Below are 20,027 nucleotides of genomic sequence, written 5' to 3' on the forward strand. Positions count from 1 at the left end.
AAGCAAGTAGAGTTGTCCTCATGCGGGCAATTCTTGCAGAAGTACCTGCGTTGGCCGGGGCAAGTCAAATTTAGTGAAGAAGCCTGCGGGCTCAAGAACGCAGAATGCGAGGATACCATTCAAAAGATCCACCCTGAAGCTCAACCGATAGTTCCGGTGGCTGAAGGAAAGGTTTGGTTTTTTAACATAAGGTCTAATGATACATTAAAGGTATATTCTCATAATTGTTCCGATAAGGGAGATTTTCCAAGGGGAACATATTGTGGGAGCATAGATCCCATATGGATCCAGTCATCCAGGTTGGATGACGTTGTTTCTCAAATTGTTAAGAGAACTCTAAAGTGCAAAGTTTCACGGGTAGTTCCCGTCCTGAAAGAGAACACGACATGGGACAAAGGGGAACAGGGTTTGATCCAGAACGACCACATTTTGTTACAAAGGTTAAACAAACAGTACACTAAGTTAGAGGTAAGATTTCACCATGATACAGGTGATCTTAACGAGGTAGAACACAAAAATGAGCAGGTGAGTGCCAGTCTGACCTGGTGGACAAAGGTTCCGGTGATGTTCCAGGGACACTCGGACTGGGCCTCTGCAGTTCCAAAGTTTTTTCTACACCCACTGGTCGTCTGGATGGGGATGACAACGTTAGGCATCATTATCCAGGTGAGGTTGCGTGTTAAAATTACGTAAAACAAATTAACCTGGTCCAGAGATTGGTGCCTCATAAACAATCTCCTGAACCAATATTTTCAAATTAAGAGATATACAGGGTTACGGGTATAGGTTTAGTAGTACCTGTGATGGAGCTGATTGTATAAAGGCGTTCTTTTAGAAGGCACCTGGCACTGCTCCCTTGAGTAACAACCAAACGAGTTTCACTTTTCTGTGGTCATGCAAGTTTGTGAGTGATACGCAAGTGACGCAAATGCTGAGCATGTGGTATAGAGGGACTTAGAAGTAGGGCATCCCCAGAGAGCCTGGTTACAGGAAGACCAAGAGGTCTTGCTCTCTCTCTTCCAGGAGTAACCGCCTAGAGCAGAGAAGTTGTGTGAGCGCGAACATCGAAAAGTGAAACCTAAAAGAAAGAAACCAGGTACTGGGAGGTTCAGACGCTGGGATCTGCGGGTCAAGCCGTTTTAGGAGGGATTGTTATAATTTAAGTAGGCCTCAGTTACTTGGCCTGAGTTTTATGTAAAAGGCTTGTCCGCAGTGTATGCCTTTAAAATCAATAGAGGTTTTGTGATGCAGGCAGAGGCATCTCAGGGTCTGCGTGTAGCAGAGGATACACGCAGATACTGAGAACATGTTCCTAAAAGAAGGCCATCGGACTACTCTGACCTCCACGTACACCACAGGAACAGTAAACATCGGCCATATTTACTAAACATCCACATTCCTGCATTTAGGTCAAATGCCTCATTGATTATTAATCAAGTAGGTGGGTATGATGACACCACGAGTGGGTCCACCAATAATCTGATCTAGGGGGTGGCGAAGATGATGTCATATTTAACTCTTTCCTAGTCGGTATTAAACCCGGAGTGAGCGATGGAGAGAGCATTCTGCTTCTTCCTTCCGCACTAGCTCGCAAGGCCGACTGGGACCTCTAAGCATGTTCTTCCTTTCTGTAATCTGATATAATGTATGCTGTACATAGGTAGTTTAGTGTAACGTAGTTAGGAAGAAGGTACCTGATTGACTTCAGCAGGGAGTCTAATCACGAGCTTGTAACGCAACATGAAGATTGGCATGGCTAGGATATGATGAATGTATCTATCTGTATTCCTGTTTCCTGAATAAATAACGTAAACATTGAAGAAGCCTGAGAAAGTCTATCTCCTGCTTGCTGTGTGGAGAGTCAAGTGATCTCCCAGTCTGTGAGACGTAACTGTAAGAAGTTACTGGTGTCGAAGCAAGGTGATATAAGAACAGTTTATAACACCGATCAATGCTGGAGGGGGGAGTGCTGAATGGGGAGTCCGAAGTGAGGGGGGGAATGCCCCCTCCCCGCCGCTGTGTGAGGGCACCTATACCTAGCTATACTGAGGGCACCTATACCTGGCTATTCTGTGGGCACCCATGCCTAGCTATACTGAGGGCACCTATACCTATCTATACTGTGGGCACCTATACCTAGCTATACTGTGGGCACCCATACCTGGCTATTCTGTGGGCACCTATATCTAACTGTACCGTGGGCACCCAAGCCTGGCTATACTGAGAACTACTATACCTTAGCTATACTGTGGGCACCCCTGCCTGGCTATACTGAGGGCACTTATATTTGGCTATACTGAGGGCACCTATACCTAGCTATACTGTGGGCACCCATGCCTGGCTATACTGAGGGCACTTGTACCTGGCTATACTGAGGGCACCTATACCTAGCTATACTGTGGGCACCCATGCCTGGCTATACTGAGGGCACTTATATTTGGCTATACTGAGGGCACCTATACCTAGCTATACTGTGGGCACCCCTGCCTGGCTATACTGAGGGCACTTATATTTGGCTATACTAAGGGCACCTATACCTAGCTATACTGTGGGCACCCCTGCCTGGCTATACTGAGGGCACTTATATTTGGCTATACTGAGGGCACCTATACCTAGCTATACTGTGGGCACCCATGCCTGGCTATACTGAGGGCACTTGTACCTGGCTATACTGAGGGCACCTATACCTAGCTATACTGTGGGCACTGTTAATGTCATAGCTGTATGTTAATCCAAGTTTCATAGATATGCACTTAATAGATATAAGGTGACACCAATGTTTAATAAAACCTATGTAACACAGATGAATAGAGTTACCCTTTAACATTAGATTCAGATTTTTCTACTGCTGACATGCTTTAGCCAAGAGCTAGTACTGTGTGTGAATTCTTATCTTTCAGGAATGTGTAACAGACATGTTGCGCCTGGCACTGCAAACCTCCCACCGTAGGATGTTTCCATTCCCACAAGCTGAAATCTTGGAAGTATCCTTGAGAGAATGGACTACGTGCTAGAGACAATACCAGGTGCTAGGCTATGGGAAATCTCCACCCTTCTGTGCAAAGAAGAAAAAACTCTCGGAGACATGCATTTATTATTGGACAAGTAAAATTACATCATGCCTACGTACTTTGGGGTATAAGAGCCAATGCACGGCGGAAGTGAAGCCAGAAACCTTAACTGCCTGAATCCTTTCACTAGGCTTACTTGGTTTCCCGCATGTATACATGTGATATTTTTGAATAAAGCCATATCTTGTTTTTCTTTTCATCTCCTGACGTATTTTTGAAATCTTGGTGCATTGGTAAGAAAGTGACATCCACAGCACCCATGCCTGGCTATACTGAGGGCACTTATATGGCACTTATATTTGGCTATACTGAGGGCACCTATACCTAGCTATACTGAGGGCACCTATACCTGGCTATTCTGTGGGCACCCATGCCTAGCTATACTGAGGGGACCTATACCTATCTATACTGTGGGCACCTATACCTAGCTATACTGTGGGCACCCATACCTGGCTATTCTGTGGGCACCTATATCTAGCTGTACCGTGGGCACCCAAGCCTGGCTATACTGAGAACTACTATACCTTAGCTATACTGTGGGCACCCCTGCCTGGCTATACTGAGGGCACTTATATTTGGCTATACTGAGGGCACCTATACCTAGCTATACTGTGGGCACCCATGCCTGGCTATACTGAGGGCACTTGTACCTGGCTATACTGAGGGCACCTATACCTAGCTATACTGTGGGCACCCATGCCTGGCTATACTGAGGGCACTTATATTTGGCTATACTGAGGGCACCTATACCTAGCTATACTGTGGGCACCCCTGCCTGGCTATACTGAGGGCACTTATATTTGGCTATACTGAGGGCACCTATACCTAGCTATACTGAGGGCACCCCTGCCTGGCTATACTGAGGGCACTTATATTTGGCTATACTGAGGGCACCTATACCTAGCTATACTGTGGGCACCCATGCCTGGCTATACTGAGGGCACTTGTACCTGGCTATACTGAGGGCACCTATACCTAGCTATACTGTGGGCACCCATGCCTGGCTATACTGAGGGCACTTATATTTGGCTATACTGAGGGCACCTATACCTAGCTATACTGTGGGCACCCATGCCTGGCTATACTGAGGGCACTTGTACCTGGCTATACTGAGGGCACCTATACCTAGCTATACTGTGGGCACCCATGCCTGGCTATACTGAGGGCACTTATATTTGGCTATACTGAGGGCACCTATACCTAGCTATACTGTGGGCACCCCTGCCTGGCTATACTGAGGGCACTTATATTTGGCTATACTGAGGGCACCTATACCTAGCTATACTGTGGGCACCCCTGCCTGGCTATACTGAGGGCACTTATATTTGGCTATACTGAGGGCACCTATACCTAGCTATACTGTGGGCACCCATGCCTGGCTATACTGAGGACACTTATATTTGGCTATACTGAGGGCACCTATACCTAGCTATACTGTGGGCACCCATGCCTGGCTATACTGAGGGCACTTATATTTGGCTATACTGAGGGCACCTATACCTAGCTATACTGTGGGCACCCATGCCTGGCTATACTGAGGGCACTTGTACCTGGCTATACTGAGGGCACCTATACCTAGCTATACTGTGGGCACCCCTGCCTGGCTATACTGAGGGCACTTATATTTGGCTATACTGAGGGCACCTATACCTAGCTATACTGTGGGCACCCATGCCTGGCTATACTGAGGGCACTTGTACCTGGCTATACTGAGGGCACCTATACCTAGCTATACTGTGGGCACCCCTGCCTGGCTATACTGAGGGCACTTATATTTGGCTATACTGAGGGCACCTATACCTAGCTATACTGTGGGCACCCATGCCTGGCTATACTGAGGACACTTATATTTGGCTATACTGAGGGCACCTATACCTAGCTATACTGTGGGCACCCATGCCTGGCTATACTGAGGGCACTTATATTTGGCTATACTGAGGGCACCTATACCTAGCTATACTGTGGGCACCCATGCCTGGCTATACTGAGGGCACTTGTACCTGGCTATACTGAGGGCACCTATACCTAGCTATACTGTGGGCACCCCTGCCTGGCTATACTGAGGGCACTTATATTTGGCTATACTGAGGGCACCTATACCTAGCTATACTGTGGGCACCCATGCCTGGCTATACTGAGGGCACTTGTACCTGGCTATACTGAGGGCACCTATACCTAGCTATACTGTGGGCACCCATGCCTGGCTATACTGAGGGCACTTGTACCTGGCTATACTGAGGGCACCTATACCTAGCTATACTGTGGGCACCCATGCCTGGCTATACTGAGGGCACTTGTACCTGGCTATACTGAGGGCACCTATACCTAGCTATACTGTGGGCACCCATGCCTGGCTATACTGAGGGCACTTATATTTGGCTATACTGAGGGCACCTATACCTAGCTATACTGTGGGCACCCATGCCTGGCTATACTGAGGGCACTTGTACCTGGCTATACTGAGGGCACCTATACCTAGCTATACTGTGGGCACCCATGCCTGGCTATACTGAGGGCACTTATATTTGGCTATACTGAGGGCACCTATACCTAGCTATACTGTGGGCACCCCTGCCTGGCTATACTGAGGGCACTTATATTTGGCTATACTGAGGGCACCTATACCTAGCTATACTGTGGGCACCCCTGCCTGGCTATACTGAGGGCACTTATATTTGGCTATACTGAGGGCACCTATACCTAGCTATACTGTGGGCACCCATGCCTGGCTATACTGAGGACACTTATATTTGGCTATACTGAGGGCACCTATACCTAGCTATACTGTGGGCACCCATGCCTGGCTATACTGAGGGCACTTATATTTGGCTATACTGAGGGCACCTATACCTAGCTATACTGTGGGCACCCATGCCTGGCTATACTGAGGGCACTTGTACCTGGCTATACTGAGGGCACCTATACCTAGCTATACTGTGGGCACCCCTGCCTGGCTATACTGAGGGCACTTATATTTGGCTATACTGAGGGCACCTATACCTAGCTATACTGTGGGCACCCATGCCTGGCTATACTGAGGGCACTTGTACCTGGCTATACTGAGGGCACCTATACCTAGCTATACTGTGGGCACCCATGCCTGGCTATACTGAGGGCACTTGTACCTGGCTATACTGAGGGCACCTATACCTAGCTATACTGTGGGCACCCCTGCCTGGCTATACTGAGGGCACTTATATTTGGCTATACTGAGGGCACCTATACCTAGCTATACTGTGGGCACCCATGCCTGGCTATACTGAGGGCACTTATATTTGGCTATACTGAGGGCACCTATACCTAGCTATACTGTGGGCACCCCTGCCTGGCTATACTGAGGGCACTTATATTTGGCTATACTGAGGGCACCTATACCTAGCTATACTGTGGGCACCCCTGCCTGGCTATACTGAGGGCACTTATATTTGGCTATACTGAGGGCACCTATACCTAGCTATACTGTGGGCACCCATGCCTGGCTATACTGAGGGCACTTGTACCTGGCTATACTGAGGGCACCTATACCTAGCTATACTGTGGGCACCCATGCCTGGCTATACTGAGGGCACTTGTACCTGGCTATACTGAGGGCACCTATACCTGGCTATACTGTGGGCACCCATGCCTGGCTATACTGAGGGCACCTATACCTGGCTATACTGTGGGCACCCATGCCTTGCTATACTGAGGGCACTTGTACCTGGCTATACTGAGGGCACCTGTACCTAGCTATACTGTGGGCAACCATGTCTGAATACACTGGGGGCACCTATGTCTGGCTATACTGTAAGCACCTATACCTGGCTATACTGTTGGCACCTATACTGTGGGAACCTATACCTGGCTATACTGGGGGCACCAATACCAGGTTATACTGGGGGCACTTTTATCTGGCTATCTATAATGGGGGCACCTATACCTGGGGTGGGGGGTAGGTGGGGCCCCATCCAAAGTTTTGCAGGGGGGCTTAGTGATTTCTAGTTACACTCCTGGATAACACCCAAACATTTGCCTATTAATACTGGTTATCACAACATTTTAAATATGTTCCTAGTACAATGTATGGTCACAATATATTATTTGGAAATAAAAGTGTACAGTATTTGTTTCTGTTTTTTTGTTTTCTCATTGTACTCTACCAATAATTACAAACCCTTTATTCCAATAAATAATATACCCCCATAACAGTGAACGGACTGCTCAACTAGATGAGATAAAAGCACTCTGTAACTTTATTGAAGATAAAGACATCACAAAGAAAGCCAACATGTATTGGGCAGTAGTAAGTCCTTAGCAATACCCTCCTGACATACATACAGTATTTCATAAGCTGAGTCTCTACGGTAACAATTTATGTAATTGCTCCTAAATTCTGTTGCTTAGGTTGGGGGGGGGGGGTTTACAAGTGTGGGCTTTTTTTGGTTTCTTGGGGGGGGGGGGGGGCATGGAGTATGTGAAAATAACAATTATATTTTGGAAGTTTGCCACTAAAATAGATTTACAAGACATGGGCCTCAACCCTTAAAGTGTACCAGAGCTGAGGATTACTCAATGGTTTATACATACCTGGGGCTTCCTCCAGCCCCATCCACATGGATTGCTACCACGCGGCTGTCCTCAGCCTTCTCTGTTGCCGGTACCGGTTCTGTAACTTCTGTCAGTTATGGCCAGTCTTACGTAAGAGAAGTGCGCTCTTTACGTATCTCTCCAGCAGCTGCCAGAGAGATATGTAGAGGGCAAACTTCTCTTGCGCAGACTGGCCACGACTAAAAGAAGTTACTGGGACCCGGTAGCATGGGAGTGATCCATGCGGATGGGGATGGAGAAAGCCCCAGGTTTGTATAAAACTTTGAGTAATCTTCAGCTCTGGTTTCCTTTAAATGCACTAAAATCTATTCTTCTACTTAAGATTAAAATGATACCACATGTTTCAGTATAGGGATGGCAGAACGGCCAGGCGAATGATTCCAGGCTAACAGTAGTCGTTCACCAGCTTGTTGTAAACATTAAAGGTAGCTATACATCTTGCGATGATGGGCAGATTCGACCAAGAGACAAATCTCTCTCTAATCGGATATGATTGATTGACCATTGGGCATGCACTTGGAGGCACCGATTTTTATACGATTTCGATTATAATAATCGAATTGGTTGGTCGATCGGACGCCAAGTCGCCTGATGTATGGCCACCTTAACAGTACGGACCATTCACGCCCACCCTATACTTTTCCATAGGGCCATTGTTTTAATCTCCCTCCGGAAGTCAGGTGGGATGGGGCGGCCAATCTGACCTGATCACCAGCTGGGCAAATCCCTCCCCTTTCCCCAGTTAAAGGCATAATCCTGGGGGCTATTTTGGCTGTAGTCAGTATAGTGATGGGGCTGTTGCTGCAGATACAAGGACAGTGTTAGCTGGGCTGTATTGTGATATTGTGCTGTGTAGCTGCTGCCTAGGTGTACTGCTACTTATAGTGCACCAGCTAGGGATCCTCAGTAGTCCTTTTGAGGACTCTTCCTGACCACATAGGCTGTATTTATACTGTGCTGTGTAGCTGCTTCCTAGGTGCACTGCTACTTGTAGTTCACTAGCTAGGGACCTCCCAATAGTCTGTTTGAGGACTCCTCCTGACCACAAAAGTCATTTTGTGTACTGACATTGGCCCTGCTGTGTGCTATACTGATATTGTGCTGTTTCATTGTGGTATAATGTGTGTTGCAGCAACACAACACATGTATACAGTTATACAGTGCAGTGTGTGGCTGGCTGCATCACCATTCTAGCCCAGTGTCACTGTGCATAAGTGATTGTCATTGACACAGCGTCACCCCTGTTACCTAACTGTGCGTTACTTTCAGTCATATCAGACAGTTAGTGTGTGATAAAAAAAAAAATAATAATAATAATTTAGTGTGACGCACATTTTTGTTCTCACTTTTTTTATTGTCACTTTTTTTAGGCAGGTAACTGCGGTGGCCATACTCAAGACCTTTATTTAAAGGGAACCTAAACTGAGAAAGATATACATTTTTCCTTTTAAGAAAATACCAGTTGCCTGACGCTCCTGCTGATCCTGTGTCTCTAATACCTTTAGCCACAGCCCCTGAACAAGCATGCAGATCAGATGCTCTGAGCCTCTGACTAAAGTCAGACTGGATTAGCTGCATGCTTGTTTCAGGTGTGTGACTCAGCCACTACTGCAAAGAGAGCAGCAGGATTGTTTAAAAGGAAACATCCATATCCCTCTCAGTTTAGGTTCCCTTTAAAAATCTAGAAATTATGTGATTTTTGGCATTTACGCATGAAAAAATGCCTCTGCATTAAAGGGAACCAGAGACATTGGGGGAAAGCTTTTATACATACCTGGGGCTTCCTCCAGCCCCATACGCACGGATCGCTCCCACGCCGCCGTCTTCCGCTGCCTGTATCCACCGGTACCGGGTCTCGTCATTACCGCCAGTCGGCCAGCGGACGCGGTGTCCGCATCACAGGGGCTCCCTCCATATACTTACGCGTGCGGCTGCATACTGCGCAGCCGCAAGCGTAAGGGTATGGAGGGAGCCCCTGTGATGCGGACAATTGGGCGCGTCTGCCGGAAGTGACGGGACACGGTACCGGCGATAAAGACAGCGGTGGATGGCGGCGTGGTAGCGATCCAGGCTTATGGGGCTGCAGGAAGCCCCAGGTATGTATAAAACCGTTTCCTATTTTTTATTCAGCTTCCTCTCTGGTTCCCTTTAAATACGTAATATATGCAGGATATTTTGCCCTTGATCCACCTCTGCCATGCCAATAAAGTCAATGGGGCTCGCTGCGAACGATCAGACATTACCACAGACACGAAATAGTGATGTTCAACCATCCCTAGCTAGTTTTGCACAAAGTATTGTAGCTCCATTCTTTCTTTGACGAGGCCCAGAAGAGTCTGGACAGAGAAAAAGGTCACAAATGTCACCATTATGAAAATGTTCTTAAAGTAAGACAGTAAGGGAGGGTTCACACTTTTTGCAGAAAAAGCATGTGCATTCTGCATTTGCGATTTCCAATTCTTTTTTGTACGGACCTTCATGGGTGATATTGTGAATTTTAAATGTTTGTATGCAAAAATTTGCATTGTGAATTCTGACTGAATACCAAAATTCACATGAATTTTAATTTACATTGGGGGAAAAAAATTGAATTAACTTACAAATCATATGGGATTTGTATTATTATTATTTAGTATTTATATAGCGCCGACATTTTACGCAGCGCTGTACAGAGTATATATTGTCTTGTCACTCAACTGTCCCTCAGAGGGGCTCGCAATCTAATCCCTGCTATAGTCCTATGTCTATATCGTGTAGTGTATGTATCATAGTCTAGGGCCAATTTAGGGGGAAGCCAATTAACTTATCTGTATGTTTTTGGGATGTGGGAGCAACAAGAGTGCCCAGAGGAAACCCACGCAGACACAGGGAGAACATATAAACTCCTTGCAGATGTTGACCTGGCTGGGATTCGAACCGGGGACCCAGTGTTGCAAGGCAAAATCGCTAACCACTACGCCACCGTGCTGCCCATTTTTCATGCGAAACTTGATATTTCTGCATTTCCATGGACTTACATTGAATCGCGAATTGAACACAAAAAATGCAGATCTCCCATTCCAAGTTTAAATGCAGAAAATTTGCATTCGCAAATTCGTACACAATCCGAAATATAGTGTGATGCCATTGAAAGAAATTACATCTGCAGCACACTCCTATAGTGGAGCTGCAATGTTTATTTTGGACAGTAGATGGCGATATAAGACCAATAGTGGATGAAACAGCTATCGAGAGCCATGATTAGTCAAAATAATTTGAATCACCATGCGTGCAGGAAAAAGTGGAGTAAGGAAATTTGGGGGCCCCATTTCGACCAGTACAATATTTTTGGCAATTACAATAGTAAAATATCAGTAAATAATACCGGTATTTTACTGCAACTAAGCCTAAACCTATTCTCACACTGAATCCTCCCTCTACCGATGCCTAACCTTAAAGTATATCCAAGGTGGATTTAGTGGGCACAAATGGGACAAAGAGGCAAGTTCCCATCTAATCGGTGCCGCCCTTTGTGCTTCCTGCTGCACCTCCCACTCCCAGTCTACCGACAGCCAACGGACCACAGGTGTGATCGGATTTGTTGTAAATAATCACCGTTGATGGCCATAATCGATTACGAATGATTATAAATAGAGATGGCCCGAACGGTTCGCCGGCGAACAGGAACCGGCGAACTTCCGGGGTTCGCGATCGCGGAGAACCGCAAACTTTTCCGGAAGTTTGATTCGCCCCCATAGTGCATCATTAGGGTCAACTTTGACCCTCTACATCACAGTCAGCAGGCACATTGTAGCCAATCAAGCTACACTCCCTCCTGGAGCCCCCCTTATAAAAGGCAGGCAGCATCAGGCATTGGACTTACTCGTGTGCCTGCAGTAATTAGAGAAGGGAGAGCTGCTGCTGCTGCTGCAGAGAGAGCTATAGGGAAGGCTTAGTTAGGCTCTTGTAGGCTTGTTAGCTTGCTCCTTGCTAATTCTTATTGCTAAAAAAGCACCCCTCAACAGCTCTTTTAAGAGCTAATCTTGTGATCTATTTTTGCGTGTGTGTGTGTGTGTGTGTGTGTCCCACAGACACTTGTGTTGCATAGACAGCCTTGGTAATTCCTACTGTGCCACTGCCAGGCCCAGCACATTCAGTGACTGCCTGTGTGTGTGTGACAGGCAGCTGCACATTTGTAATCCCAATCACTGCACCTGTTCACTGTTCAGTTTACCTACCTACCTATACCTATGTGAGCGCAAGCATTGTTAATACCACCAGACATTGCACCTGTTCACGGTACCTGTGTGTGACAGCTGCACATTTGTAATGCCAATCAATGCATACCTGTTCACTGCACCTGTGTGACCACACGCTGCATACCTGTTAATTGCACCTGTGTGACAGCTGCACATTGTATTGTAATACCAGTCACTGCTAACTTTCACTGCACCTGTGTGGCTGCACATTGTATTAGTCAAGTCAGTGCATACCTTTCACTTTCACCCAATATGGACAAAACAAGAAGCAGAGCCCGAGGCAGGCCACCTGGCAGGTCTGTTCGAGGTCGCGCTGTTGTGATTTTGTGCGGCCCTCGAACAAAGTACAGTGTTCAGAAGAAGGCTTGTGCCATCAACCCCCAATATGGTCAGGATGTAGTTGATTATTTAAAACAAAACACCTCATCTTCCTCAGCTTCCGCACAGAAGTGTGACATATCTTCCTCCTCCTGCTCTGATTTTGGCACCCCACTTAACACTCCGTCGGCAGCCATCATCCCAGGGCTCAGCGGTGTGGAAATTTTTTGTGTGTCTGCCTCAGATGAGAGCAATGCCATCTGTACTCTCTGCCACCGAAAATTGAGCCGTGGAAAGACCAAAACCCGCGTAAGGACAACTACCTTACGAAGGCACATGATTACAATGCACAAACTGCAATGGGATGACCACCTGAGGAAAAGCAGCACACAAAAGCAAAGCTTGTAAGATACCAGGCCGCAATTATTTCTCAAAAAAGGCGATACCTAAACTGTACCGTGATGTTGAAAGGCAAATGGTGACATCTCTGGCACACAGCGTTGGGTCAAGGGTCCATCTAACCACAGATGCCTGGTCTGCAAAGCATGGTCAGGCCTGCCCGAAGACTAATGCCCAGTACACACCATACAATTTTCTGTAAGATTTTCTGTAAGATTTACCTGCCAGATAGATAATTTCCAACACGTAGGAAATTATCTAACCATCTATCTGCCTAGCATTTAAGCATTGTTCTACTCAGCAGGAGATAACCAGAAGACAATGCACCAGAGATAATGGCCAGTCTCTACCAGTACTTTACAGAAAATAATCTAATTACAGAAAATATTACAGAAAATCTAACAGAAAAATTTCACAGAAAATTGTATGGTGTGTTCTAGGCATACGTCAGTCCCCACACACAGCATCTCTGCCTGTATGCCGTGTGACTGCCTGCCCCAAGACTAATTCGCTCCCCACACAGCATCTCTGCCTGCAGGCCGCTTGACTGCCTTCTCTGCCACCACCAACAGGGTCCAGGACTCCAGGCGGATTCCTGAATTTTTAGGGCTGCTGCTAGCAGCGGCCTCTATAATAATTTTTCTGGTGCGTGTACATGCCTAACTAATTTTTCTGGCTGCACTGCAGCTGCAACAATAAAGGCCCATACACACGTCGGATGTCCGCGAACGACGGGTCGTTTGAACGTCCCGTTGTTCCTTCGTTCGCCCGCTAAATCGGGCATGTGTACAGACTGTCATTCGCTTGATAAGGTTGAGATTGAGCGTTCCGCCCGTCTGTACACACGCCCGATTTAGCGGGCGAACGACGGAACGACGGGACGTTCAAACGACCCGTCGTTCGCGAAAATCCGACGTGTGTATGGGCCTTTAAACAAAAGTCATGTACATCTGTCAATTCCCCTTCGTGATCGTTACCTTGCCGCGGTGAAGTGGCTTGCGTATCACAATGAAGCAATAACCGACAGCTATATGAATGTCTCGCGGGGTGGCACACCAAAGATAATAAGGTTGTTGCTTCATTGTGGACAGACCAAATTCGATCAGCTGGACACTCAGTCACTGTTGTTCTGTCATTGAGCTACCTCAGCCTGGCGACCATATGGGCTTGAAAACCACTATCGCCTGCACTATCGCCTGCACACAGCCGCCACAACACAAACAGCTGTTTGCAGTGCGTTACACACGGAGTTTGGTCTGTCAGTGTGAAGCAGTACTCTAATTACACTTCCTGATTGATGTATACACATGCAAGATGTTTTAAAGCACTTTAGGCCTCCAATTTAGCATGCAATGTGATTTCTGCCCTTAAAACGCTGCTTTGCGTCAAATCCAGATTTTTCCCCTGGACTTTTGCCGTGTATCCCACTCCGCCATGCAAAAACTCAGATGTTAGACCCCTTGAAACATCTTTTCCTTCACTTTTGTGGCCAGCATAAATGTTTCTAGTTTTTAAAGTTTGCCTCCCCATTGAAGTCTATTGCGGTTTGCGAAAGTTCGCATGTTCGCGAATATTTGCAGAGGTTCGCAAACGCGGTTCTCGAACCTAAAATCGGAGGTTCGGGCCATCTCTAATTATAAATTATCGTCAGATTGGATTTTCGTCGAACCAAAATTTGGATTTTCTTGTCGGTTGTAATGGATAAGAAGCAAAGATTAGTTTGTTGATGGTGTAGTGAATGATTTTTCTCAACCAGTTTTTTGTTTAACCACTTTCCCCTCCACTACAGTATATCTACGTCAGCTGTGGCATCCTCCAAGCCACAGCAACGTAGATATACTGACCTGGCTGCAGCCCTGCTGTGCACGGTCGGGTGCTCTTTAGAGTGCACCCTCCGGCACTGTCAGCTGCAATACTAATTGGTGGAAGGGAACATGTTCCCTTTTGGCCAATTAGTATACCCCCCTCCCATGAATGATCGCTGCAGTAGTGAACTGCAGCGATCCTTCACCTGTCCCCCTCGGCGCACATATAGTTAATAAAAAGGCACAAGCAAGCAGCCACACTCACCTACCTCGTTCCTGCGACTGTCCTGAAGGCTGATCCTCCGATCCCCGCTCTGCAGTCAGCCGCATATTGCCGGAAACCCGGGACCCGGGTTACCGGCAATATGCGGCTGACTGCAGAGCGGGGATCGGAGGATCAGGCTTCAGGTTAGTCACAGGACCGAATTAGGTGAGTGTGGCTGCTTGCTTGTGCCTTTTTATTAACTATATGTGCACGAAGGGGGCTGCCTGATGGGGGGGGGGGGACATCTGGCTATAGTTTCTTGGGGGGAGGGGAGGGGATATGCAAAGGGGGGTATACATGTTTACTGGGGGGCATCTAAGGAACCAAGGGGAGGGAGGTTTACAAATTTTGCACATCTGGGCACCTGGGGGGGGGGGGGCATAACTTAATACTGGGGGCACGTTTGGCTATAATAGGGGGCAGCGCTAATCCCCGGGGGTACATCTGGCCATAATGGGGGTAATCCTGATCTGGGGACACATCTGGCTATAAAGAGGGGCACTATTCCTGGGGGTGCATCTGTCAATCTATTCTGGGGGTGGCAAACATGGGACACATCTAGCTATGCTGGGGGGGCTAATTTTGGGGACACATCTGGCTATACTGGGGGGGTGGGGTGATACTGGGGACACATCTGGATATCTATACTGGGGCGACTTTAACTGGTGGCACAGTTTTTATGTCAATCGCACTTTTTATTTTTAAACAGAAATTGGTCAAAATTAAGAAATAGTGAAAATTTTTTTTATTTCCCCCCCCCCCCCCTTTTTCCCATTAACATGCATAGAGAGGAACATTTTACTTTGGACCAAATACCCCCCAATGAAAGCTTAGTTTGTCTTGAAAAAAAAGATATATAGATCATTTATGTGGCACGAGTACAGATTAAGTTATTGGTGATTAAACAGGGACACCGCTAAAGCGTCAAAACTGCTCTGGTCAAAAAGGGGAAAACAAGGTCTGGATGTGAAGTGGTTAAGTAGTATAATTGCTTATTAGTTAATTAATAGTTTAATTTGTTCATTTTTAATTTGTTTAAAAGCCACTTCTTTGCTCTAAACCTTTTTTGAACAGGTTCATTTTCTTTGTCAACCAGCTAGTGCAAGTCCAATCTTCCTCTTCTGCATATTTGAAAGACTAATTTTGGGGAAAATATCACTAGAGATGCCACCGAAAAAAAAAATCTTTCTCCTTCACGGAACAAATTCTGCTGATCATAAAAACATCTTATCCTGTTATTGATTGGTTAAAATTAAACATTACGATCATAACCAATTAATAGCTTGCGATTACTTCCGATTGCTGGAAAAAAGATTATCGCCAAATTTTTTAACTAGTAATGGCTCCATCAATGTATTACGGTATTTCACTTTCAATCAGAATTATCTGATCACAGAAATGATTTTTCGCTAGAAATTGAACCATTAGTGGCCACCTTAATGGGGAAGGGGCATCTTTATCAGAAAAGACACTTCTAGAGAACGCCTCTTCCTCCCCCTCGCCATGCCCCATGTACCGCCTCTCCTAAGCCCCTGCAATGCATCTTCCCCGCCTATCTTTGCCTCTCCAATCCCATTCACTCCCTCTGCGCAGCCCCTGCACCGTCTCTTCCCCGCCTATCTCTGCTTCTCCACTCCCATTCACTCCCTCTGCATCGCCTCTTCCCCGCCTATCTCCGCTTCTCCACTCCCATTCACTCCCTCTGCACCGCATCTTCCCCGCCTACCTCTGCCTCTCCAATCCCATTCACTCCCTCTGCGCAGCCCCTGCACCGCCTCTTCCCCGCCTATCTCCGCTTCTCCACTCCCATTCACTCCCTCTGCACCGCCTCTTCCCCGCCTATCTCTGCCTCTCCACTCCCATTCACTCCCTCTGCCCAGCCCCTGTACCACCTCTTCCCCGCCTATCTCTGCCTCTCCACTCCCATTCACTCCCTCTGCGCAGCCCCTGCACCGCCTCTTCCCCGCCTATCTCCGCTTCTCCACTCCCATTCACTCCCTCTGCACCGCCTCTTCCCCGCCTATCTCTGCCTCTCCACTCCCATTCACTGGCTCTGCCCAGCCCCTGTACCATCTCTTCCCCGCCTATCTCCGCCTCTCCACTCCCATTCACTCCCTCTGCCCAGCCCCTGTACCACCTCTTCCCCACCTATCTCCGCCTCTCCACTCCCATTCACTCCCTCTGCCGAGCCCCTGTACCACCTCTTCCCCGCCTATCTCTGCCTCTCCACTCCCATTCCCTCCCTCTGCCCAGTCCCAGGACCGCATCTTCCCCACCTATCTCCGCCTCTCCACTCCCATTCGCTCCCTCTGCCCAGCCCCTGTACCACCTCTTCCCCGCCTATCTCTGCCTATCTCTGCCTCTCCACTCCCATTCCCTCCCTCTGCCCAGTCCCAGGACCGCCTCTTCCCCACCTATCTCCGCCTCTCCACTCCCATTTACTCCCTCTGCACAGCCCTTGCACCACCTCTTCCCCGCCTATCTCTGCCTCTCCACTCCCATTCACTCCCTCTGCACAGCCCCTGCACCGCCTCTCTCTAGCCTCTCTGTGCTTTCTGATGAGAAGCACAGAGTCCGTGCTGCAGCGTCGTGACCCCGGGGTTGTGGCCATTTTTTTTTTTTTTTTTTACCAAATGCAAACTTGCTATTACAAGGAGCAGGAGCGTTGATAACGGATGCCACCTGATCCAGTTAGCCCCCTGGATCAGGTAGTATGTTTTTTTTTTTCCTTTTAAAGAAAACCTGAACTGGAAATTAAAAGTCAAAATAAACATACACAAGTCATACTTACCTCCGGTGTAGACAACTCCTCAATCTCTTTCTCCTGTCCCGCGTTCTGTTTGTCCACTGTGAACAATGGAATTCTCCGTCCTCCATTTTGAAAATGACCATTACTCCATAACAGCTTTCTGGTCAGCACACTGTTAAACTGTAACATCGCCTACTTGAGCCATAGGGAAACATAGCCATTACTTGGCACATCAGTTGTCCTCAGTCTCCGCTATAACTGACAGCAAATGATAAATAACTGACAGCAACTGATATATTTCAGTTCTGACAAAATGTTGTCAGAACTGGAAGGGGTCATTGCCATAAGAAAATGGTGAGCTGCTGAGAGGAACTGATGGCAAGGTAACTATGTAATGTTCATTTGAAGTTACCTCATGTGTTTATTTTAAATAATTTTACTCAGTACAGGTTCCCTTTAAGGTTTAGGCCTCGTTCACATCTGCTGTGCTGAGAAACATGTGAAAGCGCGTGGTAAAAAACGCATGCGCTTGTGCGCACTTTAGTGTGCATTTCTGTGCGTTGCGCTGCGCTTTAAGGCATGTTTTGCTTAATGTAGCAGTAGCAGTTGTCAATGTCAATAAAGCTTTGTTTTTCTATGTAAATGTATTTTTTTTCTTAAATAGGGGTAAAAAACGCATGCGCACCCATTCACTTGCATTGATGTGCGCTTTACAGCTCAACGCACAGAAATGCATGCAACCCTACGTTTTTGTAACGCTGCTCATCGCAGCACATAGATGTGAACCAGCTACAATTAATTACATGGGAAAATCAATACCTTGCTGAACGCACAGGGCAGTGCGCTGTGAAAAGCGCACAGAAACGGCCCTGATGTGAACGAGGCCTTATTCAGGCTTGGGTTATTGGAGCGGACTCTGCAGGTGCCCAAATTTTATACTTATACCAATAGCTTCAAATTTCATGCCTCCCCATAGGATATGTACTAGCCAACTGTCAGCTGCCAAACTTATCTGACACTTATTTCCTCTGATCCACTCTTAATTACAGTTGATTCACGGTAACAGCAGCAACAAAGTAACATTTGTACTAGAGTGGGAAACAGAATCACTGACTAGCTTTTGGTGCCCTTCCTTCCCTACCTGTTTTTGAGACTATAACTATTCCTATTACATCAACAAAACTCCATTAAGCTCCCAAAGTGAGATAAAGTCTTTACACAGTAAGGACATAAACAGCAATAAAAAAAAAACATACGTTTCAAAACCTTTTCCACACTAAGCAAAATGAATATAAAAATGTACTTTAAACTGGGCTTTAGGCTAAATTCACACTTAAAGAGATACTGTAGGGGGGGTCGGGGAAAATGAGTTGAACTTACCCGGGGCTTCTAACGGTCCCCTGCAGACATCCTGTGTTGGCGCAGCCACTCACCGATGCTCCGGCCCCGCCTCCGGTTCACTTCTGGAATTTCAGACTTTAAAGTCTGAGAACCACTGCGCCTGCATTGCTGTGTCCTCGATCCCGCTGATGTCATCAAGAGCGCACAGCGCAGGCCCAGTATGGTCTGTGTCTGCGCAGTACACTTCTGGTGACATCAGCGGGAACGAGGATACGGGCGTGCAGGCGAAGTGGTTTTCTGACTTTAAAGTCAGAAATTCCAGAAGTGAACTGGAGGCGGGGCCGGAGCATCGGTGAGTGGCTGCGCCAACACAGGATGTCTGCGGGGGACCATTAGAAGCCCCGGGTAAGTTCAGCTCATTTTGCCCCGACCCCCCTACAGTATCCCTTTAAAATGTACATATGGCATATTGCAACAGACTTCAAAATTGTCGTCTCACAATCAGGGCCATAGCTAGAAGTCATAAGGCCCCATAGCACAATTTAGATTAGGCCCCTCCCCAAACAAATTATTAGGCAAATTTGTGTCCCCCACACCAGTTTTAGGTAGACAAAGGTGCCCTGAGTAATAGGTATCCCCCCATATAATGTAGCTCCAGGTGTAGACATGCAAAAACGGTGCTGGGAAATTTGGGCGCAGGGCAAAGCCAAAAAGTGTCACACCCTGCTCCTGCAAAAGTCTGCATTAATTACTACCCCCACCAGGCCACCATGTACTCAGGGAGACAGACGTAATCTTGTAAGTGCGGCCTATGGCGGCGCATGGCGCCCAAATTTTCCTGCGCAGTTGTGAGGTGTCTTGGCTCCAGTTACCTCTCAATATAGGTAGTAAGAAGCACTCCAGTATAGGTAGCCAGGGGTACCATCCAATATGAGGTAACCCCCAGTACTGGTAGACTTGGAGTATAGGTAGTCAGAAGTTGAAGTGCCACCCCAGTAGAAGTGCCCTTCCCCCAAGTATAGATAGCCCCCTCAGCAGTGGCATAGCTAGAGATCATGGAGCCTTATAGCAAAACTTTCATGAGGCCCTCAGATGTATCCACTTTTAAGCAATGCCACCTACCCCTATCCTATGGATGTGAGTTTATTGGGAAATGTAAAATCTTGTGTGATCTTCACTGCTTGCAGTTCACAGGCACTGAGACAAAGTCATAGGGTGGAGAAAGACATGAAAGTTAATGGTGAATACATTAAG

The sequence above is a fragment of the Hyperolius riggenbachi genome, chromosome 1, assembly GCF_040937935.1.
Source record: "Hyperolius riggenbachi isolate aHypRig1 chromosome 1, aHypRig1.pri, whole genome shotgun sequence".
In the NCBI taxonomy this organism is placed as follows: domain Eukaryota; kingdom Metazoa; phylum Chordata; class Amphibia; order Anura; family Hyperoliidae; genus Hyperolius; species Hyperolius riggenbachi.